Raw genomic sequence first — 15,299 nt, forward strand, 5'->3', positions numbered from 1 at the left:
CTGGGAGGCGGCCTTTTAAGCTGCTGGACAGGAAGTAGGGCAACAGAACGGTAACCTCCATGTTAACCGAGGGCAAGGGCAGTCAAAAGAGAACTGGAAATCCTGGAAACCTGACATTACTCCCCCCCCCAGAGACGGCCTCAGGACGGATCAGGGCCAGGTTTGTCCGGGTACCGGCGATGAAACTGAGCAATCTTCCGGGGTGCCCGAATGTTACCCACCGGTTCCCAGGAATCGTCCTCGGGGGCGTACCCCTGCCAACGTACCAGATACTGAAGCCGACGACGATGGAGCCGGGAGTCAATAATGTCCTCAACCACGAACTGCTCCTCGCCGTCGACCATCACAGGCGGAGGAGGAGGCACAATACGACCATGAAAAGTATTAGGGGAAACGGGTTTGAGGAGAGACACATGAAAGACCGGGTGTACCTTTAGATGGTGCGGTAACCGTAGCCGACAGGCCACAGGGCTCACGATCCCGGTGATTTTGAACGGACCGATGAATTTTTGTCCCAGTTTCTGCGAAGGAACACCCAATCTCAGGTTTTTGGTGGATAACCATACAGAGTCCCCTACCTTGTACATGGGTGCCGGTTTCCGGTGAGTGTCCGCCGACCTCTTGTAACGCTCCTGGGCCGTAGCTACGGTGTTCCTTAGAACCTCCAGATTTTGTCGTAGTTCTGTCACTCTGTCCTCCACCGCTGGTACCGAAACCGCAACCGGTGACCTAGGCAAAATAGTCGGATGGTAACCCAGGTTAGCGAAAAAGGGCGTTACCTTAGTGGAGCTGCTCTGAGTGTTGTTGTAGGAGAACTCCGCCAACGGAAGCATCTTCAACCAATCGTCTTGGAGATGGCTGACATAACAGCGAAGATATTGTTCCAGGGTTTGATTCGTCCGTTCGGTTTGTCCATTTGTCTGAGGATGGTATGCAGAAGACAAACAGACATCAATCTGGAGTGCCGTACAAAACCCCTTCCAGAATCTCGACGTGAACTGCACGCCCCGATCGGAGATGATCTCATCCGGTACCCCATGCAATCGGAATACGTTCTGGACAACCAAATCCACTGTCTCTGCGGCTGAGGGAAGACCGGTACACGGAATGAAGTGAGCAGCTTTAGTCAATCGATCCACCACCACTAAAATGGTATTATGCCCGCCTGAGACCGGCAACTCCACAATAAAATCCATGGAGATAGACCCCCAAGGGCGAGATGGCACGGGTAACGGTTGGAGGAGTCCCGTAGGAGCCACACGAGGGACCTTGCACCGGGCACAAACCACACATGAGTGGACATAGTCCTTCACGTCCTTTAAACAGGTAGGCCACCAGAAAAACCGGCTCAGAAATTCCTGCGTCTTCTGTACCCCCCTATGACCGGCCAACACGGAGTCATGAACCAACTTGAGAACCCGAAGTCTTACGGCCTCCGGGACATAAATGCGTCGTTCTCTTAACCACACACCATTCCGAAGAACAAGAGTTACATCATTCGGGGGGGCAGCAAGAAATACATCACCATCATAGGCCAGCTTGATGTCCTTCCACAAGTCCTGGTCCTGGATTACTCCAACGAAATTGGCATCTGTTAACACGGTCTGCGACGGGGTTCCAGGCACGGAGTCCACGGCAGGGATTCGGGACAAGGCATCGGCTTTCCCATTACGTGAACCTGGACGGTATGTAACAACAAAATTGAATTGGTTAAGAAATAGGCTCCAACGGGCTTGTCGTGGAGACAGGCACCTGGCAGACTTGAGAAATTCCAGATTACGGTGATCTGTGAGTACTATCACTTGCTGCGCGGCTCCCTGTAAGTGGTGTCTCCATTCCTTGAAGGCGGCAATAATCGCCAATAATTCCTTATCCGCAATGTCGTAGTTCCTTTCCGCAGGGGACAACCTGCGGGAGAAGAAGGCACACGGATGCAGGAGACTCTTGTCCCCGGTCCTTTGAGAAAGAATGGCCCCTAATGCGTAGTCGGAAGCGTCGACCTCCACGATGAAGGGAAGTGCGGGATTCGGATGCACTAGTATGGGTGCTGAGGTAAAACATCCCTTGAGACGATGGAACGCTTCCTGAGCCTGGGCGGACCATACAAACTTCTGTCCTTTCTTAGTCAACAGGGTGATGGGACGAACAATCTCTGAAAAGTTACGGATAAAGCGTCGGTAAAAGTTGGCAAAACCGACAAAGCGTTGTACCTCTTTGATGTTTCCCGGTTCCGGCCAGTCGAGAATGGCTTGTATCTTGCTAGATTCCATGTTCAGTCCCTGAGGAGAGATGACATAACCTAAGAATTGTATTTGTGAGCAGTGGAACTCACATTTCTCCAGTTTAATGTACAGGTGGTTGTCCCTCAGCCGGGTAAGTACGGTCTTGACGTGCTCCTGGTGTTCCTGGAGAGAATCAGAAAAGATTAGAATATCATCCAGATAGATCACCATGAATTGGTCCATGATATCCCTGAAAATATCATTAACTAGATGTTGAAATGCCGCAGGAGCGTTACAAAGTCCAAAAGGCATCACTAAATACTCAAAATGTCCGTACCGACATCGGAACGCGGTCTTCCACTCGTCTCCGGGACGTATACGAAGCAGATTATATGCCCCACGGAGGTCCAATTTGGTGAATATCTTTGCCTGTTGGACTCTCTCCAATAGCTCCGGAATCAACGGTAACGGATACCGGTTCCGGATGGTTATTTTATTCAGTTCCCGGTAGTCAATACAGGGTCTCAGAGTCCCCTCCTTCTTTTTCACAAAAAAGATGGGTGCCCCTGCGGGCGAGGTAGACGGGCGAATAAATCCCTTGGCCAGGCTTTCATCAATATACTCCTTTAGGGCTTCTAGCTCAGGTGCCGCCAACGGGTAAACATGACCAAACGGGATTTCTGCCCCTGGGAGTAAGTCTATGGGGCAATCATACGGTCTATGCGGAGGAAGCCGATCGGCCTTTCTTTTGTCGCATATGTCAGCGAAGTCACGATAAACCGAGGGTAAAACGGGTACCTGTACCGTGCCTTCTGCATGTGGTGTTACCGGAACCGGAACAGTTGGACAAATGGCCGGATCACTCTGCGGTGGGAAGGATATCTCCTTAGTTTCCCAATTGATGACCGGATTTGTAGACCGTAGCCACGGAATACCTAGAATAATCGGAAAATGTGGAGAAGAGATCATCATGAAAACAAGAGTCTCCTGCTGACCTGGTTTCATCACGCATTCTAGCGGTACTGTTTCCCGATCCACTGGTCCAGATGTTAACGGAGATCCGTCTACCGTCTCCATGGTAACCGGTAAGGATCTTTGCTGAGTCCGGATACCGTGTTTACTAGCAAAAGAAAAGTCCATGAAATTTCCCCCTGCCCCAGAGTCTATCATTGCAGAGGTAGGAATTAGCTGTCCCTCCCACCGGATCTGAATGGGGAGTGAGCAATGGGTATATTTCCCTTCTGAGTCCTTCGGTGAGGTAGACATTACCGTCAAGGGAAATACCGCATCCAAGTGTCCACTTGCCTCAGAGATATCAGACTCTGCGTCCGTGTTATCACACTCTGCCATGGCTGCCAATACCTTATTTGGGCGATTCGGACGTTTCGGGCAGTCGATTAAAAAATGGTCCGATTGACCGCAGTAGAAACACAAACGCTCACGGAGCCGGTGTTCACGACGTTCGTTGGTCTCTCGCTTTTGTAGAGAGTCCACTTGCATAGGAACGTCCTCAGCCTCCCGTGGCGTCCTGAAAGCCGGTTCTCTGGAAGGAAATGTATTATTATTTATACGGTTTATAGCTGCCCATTTTTCCTGTCTACGTTCCGTTAAACGGGTATCTATGCGCACACAGTGCTGGAGAAACAGGTCAAAATCCCCTGGGGATTCGGAACGGGCTAACTCGTCCTTGATGGTACCGGACAAACCCTTTCTGAAAACGGACAATAATGCATTGTTTCCCCAGTCGGTGTCTACCACTAACCTCCTGAACTCAGTGGCGTATTCAATGACAGAGCGCTTTCCCTGACGTAAGGAAAGGAGAGCAGATTCAGCGGTAGCACGGCGATTCGGATCATCAAACATCTGCGCCATTGCGTTCAGAAAGTCATCTAGGTGATTTAAACGGATGTCCCGGTTTTCTATCATCGGATTAGCCCAAGCCAGTGCTCGTGAGGTTAATAACATGATGATACATAACACCTTTGACCGGTCAGAACGGTAATATTCAGCATGTACATCGAAAAACAGTATACATTGGTTAATAAATCCACGGAACTGACTACGATCACCATTAAAACGGAATGGGGGTAACCTAGGCATACCGGCAGCTGGTACGGACGTAGTGGGGACGGCTTCCTGAGCCTCCACTCTGACTTGCAAATCCTGTATAGCCGGACCCAGTACCTGGTGATCATGGCCCAGCTGCGTTTCCACATCTCTAAGCTTAGTCTGCACCACCTCCATCTCCTGCTGCAGGGAGTTAATCATGGAGAACAGCTGATCTACTCGTGTCTCAGTCATTGCCCCAGCGAAATCCTCCAAGGGCCTGAGTATAATGTAATACTTATTCTATATTCTGAGGATTTCGATAGCGTAGGGCAATGACAATCAGAGACGAGTTCCGGGTACAAGATGTTTTATAGTATGTCACCACGGTAGAAACAGAACAAACCCAACAATACAATAACACATACAATACTTTCCGGAATAGACGCGCAGGGGATTCCCGGGACCACGCACCGGACTCCCCCAGGGAGACCACCGGAGCGAACCCCTATACAGGGACTGTCCGGCAATCTACCCCGGAAGGCCTAAATGCGCAGCGGCCGGGATAAGGAGCAAGCGGTAAAGTCAATGAGTGTCCGTACGGAAATGTTTATCCAGGATGGTTACGAACCAAAAGAGAACCAGGCGGAGTGCTGACCGAAGATGGTAAACGGAATCCGGGCACAGCCTTAAGAGCCGGGTACAGTCCTGAGACAATCGGTAGGTAGTCCTTTAGGGGAATCCCGAGGCAATCCGGAATAAGCAGCAAACACAGCAGGAGCACACAGCAGGCAGTATACTCAGGCACTGGACTGGGCTGGGAGGCGGCCTTTTAAGCTGCTGGACAGGAAGTAGGGCAACAGAACGGTAACCTCCATGTTAACCGAGGGCAAGGGCAGTCAAAAGAGAACTGGAAATCCTGGAAACCTGACACCTGGATGTTGACGGGAGAAAAAATTTGATGAAAAGTTGTAACGCAGAATAGTCCGGATGGTTGATAAGCCCCAGTCAAGATCCAAAGAAATTCAGGCTCAGGGTGCATAAGTGTCACCACGAACTATCCGTCCACATCTGAAAGACATGAAATGCTATGGAGGGGACCCAGGAGGAGGTGGCACTGTTTCCCAAGTGATTCTATCATTTTGTATGTGAAAGGGTTAACCCCATTATATCTATCCAGTATTTAAAAGGAAAATAGAGGGGAGGAGATGAGCCCATAGTAATCGTTTATTCTTGGCGGAGGTCAGGCTACTCTTTGTAGTGTGCCAGAATCCCAGCTGTTTACACATAGACAAGGACACTGCCAAGGAGGAACCACAACAGTCTCAGTCTACAAAAGGCACAAAACAGTCTGCACCCGCTGATCATCTGAACGACTGGTGGTGCCGAGAGTAATGCCGAGTATCTGAGTATCTCCATTCACAGGGTATACACATTTATCAGGCACTACTGTATAGAACACCTGGACCCAGGGGTGTATATAGAAAACATAGGGCCCAATAGTAAAAGCTCTAATTGCCCCCCCACTCTCCACCCCCAAAAATTAATTTTCAGCTGGGTCACAGAAGAACATATGTCACAACTTTGCACCCCTAACAAAATAATTGTGCTCCTACTGAAGCCCCTAGAAGTAATTTTGCTCCTACTGAAGCCCCTAGAACCCCCTTCATGGAACCCAACAAAAGTGCCCCACAAACACTGCACAAACACTGCACAGTACCCCCACAGTGAATTACTCCACAGTACAATCCACACACACACAGTATTATGACCCTACTGTACCCCAGCAATCTATGGTGACCCCCCCAATACAGTATGATCCCCCAACTGTTACCCCCACATAGCCCTCCATGCAGTATAATGGGATTACATACAGTATAATGGCCCCCACACCTCTTCACAATGTATAAAGGCCCACAATAGTCATGCAAACAATATAAGTGCCCCCACACAGCCCTCTGCAGAGTATAATGGCCCCCACACAGCCCTCCACACAGTATAATGGCCCCCACACAGCCCTCTGCAGAGTATAATGGCCCCCACACAGCCCTCCGGACAGTATAATGGCCCCCATACAGCCCTCTGCACAGTATAATGGCCCCCATACAGCCCTCCGCACAGTATGAAAGACCCCACACAAACCTTTACACTGTATAGTTGCTTGCATACAGTACAATGGCCCTCAAATAGCCCTCCATAATGTATAAAGGCTCCCTAATAGCCCTCCAAAGAGTATAATGGCCCCCACATAGCCTTCCATATAATATAACGGGCCTCCCTTAGACTCCCATATAAAATAATGTACATCCTATAGTCTTTGGGGTGCATCTTATAAACCGAATGTAGCTTACCGGGAAGGGATTGGGTGTGGAGAATGGTCACAGGAGGCAGGGACAAGGCTGCGGGCTGAGTATTGTGCTGCGGGCGGTGCATTGTGCTCGCGGCACGAGTTCCAGTAGTTTGGTGACACCACAACAAATTGTTCTTGGACATGAAGCCATCTTCGGTAAGTATGCCACAGATTTAGCACAAACTGTTGACTTCCTAAGGTTCGTTGTTGACTGTGAAGCTTTGATGACCAATGTCATGGCCAACCAGACAACCAGTCCGGTCAAAAAAACCTAAAGTTTTCCACAAAATGTGGATGTCACTATCAAACCATACGGAGAATATGCAGATTCCACTCAAAGGAACCAACAACACATCGTGATTGAAGCCAATGTCCCGAAGCTACGAGACAAATTAAAAGGTAATTGTGTGTAAGCAGGTGGCATCCTGGCACACTGTACGCAAAGAATTGGCATGCAAGTTGTAAAAACACACATATATGATGCCACACAGTGCACACATTGCATCAGCCGGAAATATCCATTCACCAATAATATTATATGCAACCTGTGCAGAGCTGAATTTTGAAGAAATGGGTGACCAAAGACTGGTGCCCAACATGTCAGATCATGCAACTCCTTAAGGCATTGGATTATGGACAATACTCTAGTTATGGAGACCAATCACCTGAAGCTACGTTAGGACTATACGCCTCGTTGTTCTAATGCATGATGTTCTACCATCTATCATCCTGATTCCACCGCCTTATGTACATGATTAGATCTGAGTCTCTGGGCAATCAACTATCCACCAACTACTGAGCGCTTAATAACATAAAAAGTATGGAGAAGATCACGGGGTTCTTCGTTCCTTCTTCCAAGCAGCCCGGCATTATGATCTCATCAACTTCCTTAAAATCAGAGCTTCGCTTCAAAAATTTATGAGAAGCTAAGTATGTGATTCATTCAAATCAGCAGACAGAAAACAAGTATAGTAAGCACTCTTCATAAAAACCTCTCTTTGAAAAGACCGACTTCTACGAGACGATCACTTTTTTTTTAGCAATCTTGGATTGTCATCTAAAAGGGTGACTACACACGATGAATCTAAATTTTGTGAGGACCGTTGAAGTATTAAATGTGTATGGGCTGTCAGATGTCAGGAGAAAGAAGTGTCATGCTGATCCTCCAGTCTTTCAGGCAATAAGTCACTGCCGAAGTTTGGAAGGAACAACTTTTGGCCAAACTATCTAAAGTGTGTAGGCATCTAAAGAGGTTTTATTAAACAAGGGCTCAGGCATCGTGAAATAAGCGTGGTCTAAGTCCAAGATAGTGGTATTCAGGGGAAAGAAGTATCATGTCAATCCTCCAGTCTTTCAGGCAATAAGTCACTGCCGAAGTTTGGAAGGAACAACTTTTGGCCAAACTATCTAAAGTGTATAGGCAACTAAAGAAGTTTTATTAAACAAGGGCTCAGGCATTCTGAAATAAAAGTGGTCTAAGTCCAAGATAGTGGTATTCAGGAAAAAGAAGTATCATGTCAATCCTCCAGTCTTTCAGATAATTAGTCACTGCCAAAGTTTGGAAGGAACAACTTTTGGCCAAACGATCTAAAGTTTGTAGGCATCTAAAGAGGTTTTTTAAGAGGTTTCATTAAACAAGGGCTCAGGCAACATGAAAAAAGAGTGGCCCAAGTCTAACATAGTGGTATAGTGTACGGAAATTACTACCTAAGGTGGTCCGGGCGCTGGTGACTCTGAAGCTACATATGACATCAAAATGGCAGCTGTGTGTAAGTATTTGGCACCATGTCCATCACTTCCAAACTGGACTTTGAGCAGAGCAATACTAGTACCATTTGGCACCAGAATTGTTTCAAATTTGTCTCCATCTGATGCCACTTTCAAACTATAAAGTTGAAGGTCTCTTGGCTAGACCAAAGCCCAACATTCATATATACTCAGTTGCCACCTTACGATTATCTCATGCCACCTCTGAGCTAAGTGTTTGTTCCCTACTTAGTTGGATTTGAATGGGTCCTCTCAAAGGAAGCAGTATGAGCCGATCACGTGGGTAAGAGAAATAACGACAGAAGTCAATGCCACGACTGTGCTCTCCTGCCCTGCAGGAACATTAGATGTGCGTAGGTGTCTTTGTATTTCCACTTGAAGCATCAGACTGACACAGGTTATGGTTAAATACCAAGATCATGTAAGGAGAACTTGAATGATACTCTGGAAGAGATGACAATAGCTCTTATATCAGATGATTAGATACGATTTCACTGTCCTTGGCTTCTCCTTATACTACATCACTTCATCTCTTCAATTACCTAGTAGGGCATTATTCTATTGCTCAGTCCTAGTAAGCTTTACCGATCTAGAAAGCTTCCAACACCAAACCAGGGGTGGGCTGCAGAAAGAAAATCAATAATGCAAGCCTCCTAATTCAGAGAATTCTGTAACCAACATTACTTTTGAGTGTGTCTAAACACAACAACCCAAGCAGGAAAGCTGTTTACCCATGTTCAATGTTTCTCAAGGTTCTGAGGGCTGGACGGCCACCACTGAAGCATATAATACCATCTAATTCGATGGCTCTACCGAATCTGCCCTCTGGTCTTGGGGGTGCTATGATTTTTTCTGCAATCTGTATTTATTTAGGGTGTGATATTGGGTACGTATTTATGTGGGATATGGTCTAGGGGTCTATTTTTATGTGGGGCATGGTCTGGGAGGGTCTATGTTTATCTGGTATCTGGGTTTATCTGGGATCTGCTCTACGGTTTGCATTTATCTGGGATCTGATCTGAAGTCTGTATTTATTTGGTATCTGGTGTGATGTTTGTATTTATCTGGGATCTCCAGTAATTCGGAGTCTTTATTTTTTTGGTATCTGGTGTGGGGTTTCCATTTATTTGGGATTTGGTCTTTATTTACCTGGGATCTGGTCTGGGGTTTGCATTTATAAGGAATCTGGTCTGGGGGTCTGTATTTATCTAGGAACTGGTCTGACATCTGCATTTATCAGGGATCTGGTCTGGAGTTTGTATTTATCATCTGGTCTGAGGATTTCATTTATGTAGAATCTGATTGTCAGGTATGAGGAAGTACCAGGCGAAAGGGAAGCGAAAGCCTGTGTCTAGGGAAGGGGGAGATGGTGACCCCTGACCAAAGCTACCACTGGCCCCTGGCTTCCCGCAACACCCTAGATAGGTTCTTCACCTATGCTCCGAGCAGGATACATGACCCTAGCAGACCCTAAAGTGGGCCCTAGCTAGGGAACGGAAGGAATGTGCACTTAGTCAACCCCACTAAGAGCTAAAGAACACACAGAGAATACACACAGGGGAAAGTAAACTAATAGCTGTTAGATCTGCGAGCCTGCGGCCCGACGCGTGCTTTGTTGTAATCTGACTTCCTCTTGGGGGGTTTGATGTGTGAATGAGTGTGGGTTGTCAGAATCCGTGGTTTTAAACGCGATTGTATAAAGCCCTGGTGCGCAGGGATTTCAAATTTCCCACTGAGTGATTGCTGTATATGGCGGCGCACAGATCATGTGACCAAACCTCATGACTTCCGGCTGCACCAGGCCCCGGCTATGCACCAGGACCCAAGTATGCACCAGGCCCCGACTACACATCAGGCTACGAATACTCACCAGGCTACGACTCACACCAGACCTAGACTACACATAAGGCCCTGATTATGCACCAGGCCACGACTACACATCAGGCCCTGAATACTCACCCGGCTATGACTATACACCAGACCCCGACTACACATCAGGCCCTGAATACTCACCAGGCTACGACTACACACCAGACCCCGACTAAACATCAGGCCCTGAATACTAACCAGGCTACGACTACACACCAGACCCCGACTACACATCAGGCCCTGAATACTCACCAGGCTACGACTACACACCAGACCCCGACTACACATCAGGCCCTGAATACTCACCAGGCTACGACTACAAACCAGACCCCGACTACACATCAGGCCCTGAATACTCACCAGGCTACGACTACAAACCAGACCCCGACTACACATCAGGCCCTGAATACTCACCAGGCTACGACTACAAACCAGACCCCGACTACACATCAGGCCCTGAATACTCACCAGGCTACGACTACACACCAGACCCCGACTACACATCAGGCCCTGAATACTCACCAGGCTACGACTACACACCAGACCCCGACTACACATCAGGCCCTGAATACTCACCAGGCTACGACTACACACCAGACCCCGACTACACATCAGGCCCTGAATACTCACCAGGCTACGACTACACACCAGACCCCAGCTACACATCAGGCCCTGAATACTCACCAGGCTACGGCTACAAACCAGACCCCGACTACACATCAGGCTCTGAATACTCACCAGACCCCGACTACACATCAGGCCCTGAATACTCACCAGGCTACGACTACAAACCAGACCCCGACTACACATCAGGCCCTGAATACTCACCAGGCTACGACTACACACCAGACCCCAGCTACACATCAGGCCCTGAATACTCACCAGGCTACGGCTACAAACCAGACCCCGACTACACATCAGGCTCTGAATACTCACCAGGCCACGACTACACACCAGACCCCGACTACACATCTAAGGCCCTGATTATGCACCAGGCCCTGACTACATACCAGACCCCGACTACACATCAGGCCCTGAATACTCACCAGGTTACAACGCTACGACTACACACCAGACCCCGACTATACACCAGACCCCGACTACACATCAGGCCCTGAATACTCACCAGGCTACAATGCTACGACTACATACCAGACCCCGACTACATACCAGACCCCGACTACACACCAGACCCCGACTACACATCAGGCCCTGATTATGCACCAGGCCCTAACTACACACCAGACATCAACTACACGCCAGACTTCGACTACGCACCATGCCCTGACTACGCACCAGGCCCTGACTACGCACCAGGCCCCGACTACGCACCAGGCCCCGACTACGCACCAGGCCCTGACTACGCACCAGGCCCCGACTACGCACCAGAACCCAACTACACACCAGACCCCGACTACACACCAGAGCTCGACTACGCACCAGGCCCTGACTACGCACCAGGCCAAGACTACACACCAGAACCCAACTACACACCAGAACCCAACTACACACCAGACCCTAACTACACACCAGACCCTAACTACACACCAGGCCCTAACGACACACCAGGCCCTAACGACACACCAGGCAGGCCCTGATTACGCACCAGTCCCTGTCTACACACCACTCCCTGTCTACACACCAGGCCCTGACTACGCACCAGGCCCTGACTACGCACCAGGCCAAGACTACACACCAGAACCCAACTACACACCAGAACCCAACTACACACCAGACCCTAACTACACACCAGACCCTAACTACACACCAGACCCTAACTACACACCAGACCCTAACTACACACCAGGCCCTAACGACACACCAGGCAGGCCCTGATTACTCACCAGGCCCTGATTACGCACCAGTCCCTGTCTACACACCAGTATGGCAGACTGCCTGCACTTACCCATGGACTAATAGTGATGGTAGCACCAAATCCTGCTGCAGCCTAAGGAGATAAATAAACCACTAGGCACCTGACACATAAGCTAACCCTTCCATTTTACCCTTAGAAACAGAGCAAGCTGAGGCCAAAAGAATTTGTACTTTAGGCCATTCATTTTATTCTACAACACTTAAATACAATTTATGTAAAACAAATTCACTCGTGTTGGCTTCTGACATAGAAATGTCCCCCGAGGTGTAAACACAGGGAAGAAGGGCGCAGCTATCCACTTATCACCTCATACAGCAAAAGAGTACGGTAGGTGCCTCCTGTTAGCACCACAAAAACTGACAAACCAAAAGAAATACCACGTTATAGGAGAGTCCGGTGCTGAAGGTAAACCTATTTCCTTTCCGAACAAACCTTATTGTGTCACACTGTATGGAATATTAGATCTCAATCACTGGGACCCGAACCAACCCTCGAACACATTAATGGGATACCCGTTTTGTCAGAAATGCAGAATACATCACAATTTTCTATGAATGGCCACAATATATTCTGGGCAGCTCCTGCATGGACGGTGTATGGGCTCAATAATATGTATATGGGTCTGTGCTCTGAGTTTAGTGTACTGACCCTTAGGGGCACTTTGCACACTACTACATTGCAGGTGCGATGTCGGTGGGGTCAAATTGAAAGTGACGCACATCCGGCGTCGCAGGCGATATCGTTGTGTGTAAAGCCTTTTTGATACGATTAACGAGCGCAATATCATCATAATCGTATCATCGGTGTAGGGTCGGACATTTCCATTAATTGGGAAATACCGATGTTACGATGTTGTTCCTCGTTCCTGCGGCAGCACACATCGCTGTGTGTGAAGCCGCAGGAGCGAGGAACATCTCCTACCTACGTCCTGCGGCTCACGCCGGCGATGCGGAAGTGATGTGTCAGTCGCGAACGATCTGACACAAAGATCCGGCTCCCTGCTGTGACCGACAGGAGCCGGATCACCAGTGTGAGCTGCTAAAATCTCTAAATGGCTCTTTTTTCTGTTGAAGCCCCGCCCACCCGTGGCGTAACTCCACCTACTCAACAATCTAATTGGTCACATGTAATTGGGCGGGGCTTAGCCGCGGGTGGGCGGGGTTTTGGCAGCATTACTATAATCTTAAATATGTGTTCACCTGGGGTGAACACATATTTAATAATGAGTCGAGAACGATCCGAAAGATCCGGCTCTTTTTGGTGAGCGGAGCCATGGGAACCGGATCACCAAAAAGAGCCGGACTGGCCATCACTACTATGCGGAAGGAAGAAAGTCGGCGGGATGTTTACGTCCCGCTCATCTCCGCCCCTCCGCTTCTATTGGCCGCCTGCCGTGTGACGTCGCTATGACGCTGCACGCTGCACGACCCGCCCCCTTAGGAAGGAGGCGGGTCGCTGGCCAGATCGACGTCGCAGGGCAGGTGAGTACATGTGAAGCTGCCGTAGCGATAATGTTCGCTACGGCAGCTATCACAAGATATCGCTGCTGCGACGGGGGCGGGGACTATCGCGCTCGGCATCGCAAGCATCGGCTTGCGATGTCGTAGTGTGCAAAGTGCCCCTTAAGGTTTCTATGGAGCCCGTACACCGCTTGCTACATGCTTCCCTACAAATTGCTGAATAATTGGTGGGTTCTCAGGATCCCCACCGATCAGTGACACGTTGTAGCCTTTTAAATATACATTTTGTCAAATGATACCGTAGTTACCCTACAAAAGGGATTCTCCGAAAATAAGATAAAATGGAAACCCTGTTATTTTTTCAAAGTGCAGTCCGTCCTATTCATGTGTCAGAACGGGCTGCAGGCTGAAACGATATAGCTCCCAAGACCTGTGGGTGAACTGACAAGAGCTGTATCACACATACCTCAGTCAACGCTCACCTATCAGCAACATGTTGTGGCCTTTTAAATGCATTTTGTCAAATGATACCGTAGTTACCCTTTAAAAGCATTCTCCAAAAATAAGATACAATGACATCTGTTATTTTTTCAAACTGCAGCCCGTGCTATTCATGTGTCAGTACAGGCTGCAGACTGAATAGATATAGCTCCCAAGACCTGTGTGTCAATGACAAGAGCTATATCACACATACCTCAGTCAACGCCTGAGAGGTCAGAATGTCATATGTGAAGAAATACAGCTCTGGTAAAAATTAAGAGACCACTTCCAAATTGTCAGTTTTTCTGATTTTTCTCTTTATAGGTATATTTTTGAGTAAAATGTAAATTGTTCTTTTATTCTATAAACTACTGATAACATGTCTCTGAGCATGCCAAGACGCATGAAAGCTGGGATTAAAAATCATGGTTATTCCACAAAATATTGATTTCTGAATCTTCCTGAGATAAAACATTATTAGTATTGTTGTTTCTAAATGATTATGAATTTGTTTTCTTTGCATTATGTGAGGTGTGAAAGTACTGTGCATTCTGTGCATTCTGTGCGTTCTGTGCATTCTGTGCATTGTTCTGTTATTTTGACCATTTCTCATTTTCAGTAAATACAAAATTTATTGCTTGGAAATTCGGAGACGTTGTCAGTAGTTTATAGAATAAAAGAACATTTTTACATTTTACTCACAAATAAAGAGAAAAATCAGAAAAACTGAAATTTGAACGTGGTCTGTTAACGTTTGCCAGAGCTGTATATATATATATTTCTTTGATGAACACAATGGGGGCTATCTCCAAGTTAATTGTCCTACTACTATAAAGATGTCAAATTTAGGGAGGAGAGTGAAGCTAGAGACCTCCTTGTCAAGCACAGCATGGGTTAGAATAGTTTTTCACACATCACAGCTGGCCATTGACTGAGGTATGTGTGATACAGCTTTTGTGAGTTGAAACACATGTCTTGGGAGCTGTATATATTCACTCTGCAGCCCGTACTGACACGTGACTAGGGCAGGCTGCAATTTCAATTACATCAGGGAAGCAATTATATCTCAATGCACAGAACACAGAATGCAGTGCACAGAACTCACTGTACAGAACACAGGACTCAATGCACAGAACACAGAATGCAGTGCACAGACCTCACTGCACAGAACACAGGACTCAATGCACAGAACACAGAATGCAGTACACAGACCTCACTGCACAGAACAC

At 47.9% G+C, this 15,299-nt stretch overlaps 1 protein-coding gene across 1 annotated transcript in view; it reads right to left on the reverse strand.

Annotated features, from left to right (window-relative positions):
• Window positions 1-15,299, reverse strand: part of SHFL (shiftless antiviral inhibitor of ribosomal frameshifting) — a 49,474-nt gene that overhangs the window by 30,256 nt on the left and 3,919 nt on the right. The gene's annotated exons all lie outside the window — the stretch shown is intronic.

The sequence above is a fragment of the Anomaloglossus baeobatrachus genome, chromosome 4, assembly GCF_048569485.1.
Source record: "Anomaloglossus baeobatrachus isolate aAnoBae1 chromosome 4, aAnoBae1.hap1, whole genome shotgun sequence".
Taxonomy (NCBI): Eukaryota; Metazoa; Chordata; class Amphibia; order Anura; family Aromobatidae; genus Anomaloglossus; species Anomaloglossus baeobatrachus.